Source organism: Echinops telfairi, unplaced genomic scaffold (genome assembly GCF_000313985.2).
Source record: "Echinops telfairi isolate 266 unplaced genomic scaffold, ASM31398v2 ScPeMD7_33;HRSCAF=127, whole genome shotgun sequence".
NCBI classification, from domain to species: domain Eukaryota; kingdom Metazoa; phylum Chordata; class Mammalia; order Afrosoricida; family Tenrecidae; genus Echinops; species Echinops telfairi.
Window position 1 is genome coordinate 2,952,249 of NW_022103930.1, and position 1,947 is coordinate 2,954,195.

Sequence of the window (1,947 nt, forward strand, 5' to 3'; positions counted from 1 at the left end):
CGCTGCCTGGTTCTGTGTCATTTGTTATGTTTGAGTCTGTTGCTGCCGCCCCTGCATCCAGTCTGTCTCCTTAGGGGTCTTTGTCTTTTTGTTGACCCACTTTATCAAGCATGAGGTCCTCTTCTAGGGCCTGGTCTCTTCAGATAGCATGTCGAATGAATGTGAGACAAAGTCTCACGATTCTTAACTTCTAAGGCTGATTCTGGCTCGACTTCTTCCAAGACATTTGTTTATTCTTCTGTCAGACCATGGTACTTTCAATATTCTCCCCCAGCACTGTCATTCAAATGCATCAGTTATTCTTCTACCGTCCTTATTCATTGTTCAATGTTCACATCCACAGGAGATGATTAAAAATACTGTGCCATGGGCCAGGTGCCCCTTAGTCATCAATGTGAAGTCCTTGCTCTTCAACACTTTAAAGAGGTATGGGGCAGCATACTTGCCCCATGCAATACATTGCTTCTTGGCTGCTGTTTCTATGAGCACTGACAGTGGATCCAAGCAACATCCAATCCTTAGTAACTCTATTAGGCTGAGGTTTTTAGGAAAACAAAACCAGTGACATTCATACATGTATAAGAAAGAATTGTATGTGAAGGAAAAAATTTATACAATGGAAGTTGGCCAGTCCAGTACAACTCAAGTCCATCGGTCAGATGCTAGCTGAACACCCCTCTAGACTCAAGCAGCCATTGGTAGAGAAGCAGGTAGGAAAGGTGAGAATCTGAGATATGAAGGTTGGGGGGTGCAGAGTCACATAGATCCAAGGTCGGCAAGAACATGGCGGGGTGCTGGCAGCTCCTGGCGTTGGCAGGCCACAGGAACTAGCAGCACCCGAAGTCAGATGCAGTACCCAAGTAAGCAAGATACGTGCAGCAAGGGGGAGCCCAGTCCTCCGCACTATAATGCCATCTTCTATAAATATGCCACCCAAAGAGGCATGATCAGACTGTGACTGGCACATTAAGAGGGACAGCTTATTGCCAAACCATGGTGAATTCCGGTACGGCTAAGTTGACACAAATTCTAACTATCGTGACAATTAACTCTTCATTTATCATGATGTCCAGTTGTGAGGATGTTGATCTTCTTGACATTGAGTTGTAATCCACACTGAAGGCAGCAACCCTTGACCGTCATCAGCAAGTGCTTCAAGTGTTCAAGTTTTCCTGACTTTTGGTCAGCAAGGGTGTGTCACTTGCATATCATAGGCGGTTAATAAACTATCCTCCAATCTTGATGTGGTATTGATTATTAATAATTAGCTTCTCTGATTATTTACTCAGTATACAGATTGAATGTAGTGAGAGAATACAACCCTGATACATACCTTTCTTGAGTTTAAACCATGCAGCTTTCCTTCGATGTACAAACTGCCTCTTGAACCACCTGTATGAGCACAGTGTGTTCTGGAATCCTCATTCCTCTCAAGGCTGTTCATAGTTTGTTATGATCCACACAGTTTGATGCTGTTGCATCATCAATAAAACACAGAAAATATTTTTCTAGTATTCCCTGCTTTGAGCCAAGATTCATCTGATACCAGCAATTTGTTCTACATCCTCTTTGGAATCTGGTCTGAACCTCTGGCAGCTCCCTGTCAATGTACTGCCCTGGCCACTGTTGGATAATCTTCAGCAAAATTTTACTTGCATGTGTTATCACTGACATTGTTCCCTAATCTGAGCATCTTATTGGGTCTCCTTTCTTTGAGATGGGTACAAATATAGCTCTCTTCCAGTCAGCTGGCCACATCGCTATAATCCAAATTTCTTGCATACATTAATGAGTGCTTCTAGTGCTTCATCAGCATTTTGAAACATTTTAGTTACTATTCTATTAATTCCTAGAAACTTGTTTGGGGCTAGGAGCCCTGGTGGCATAGTAGTTACATGTTGGACTGTAACTTCCAATTGCAAGTCAGCAGTTCAAATCTACCTGCTG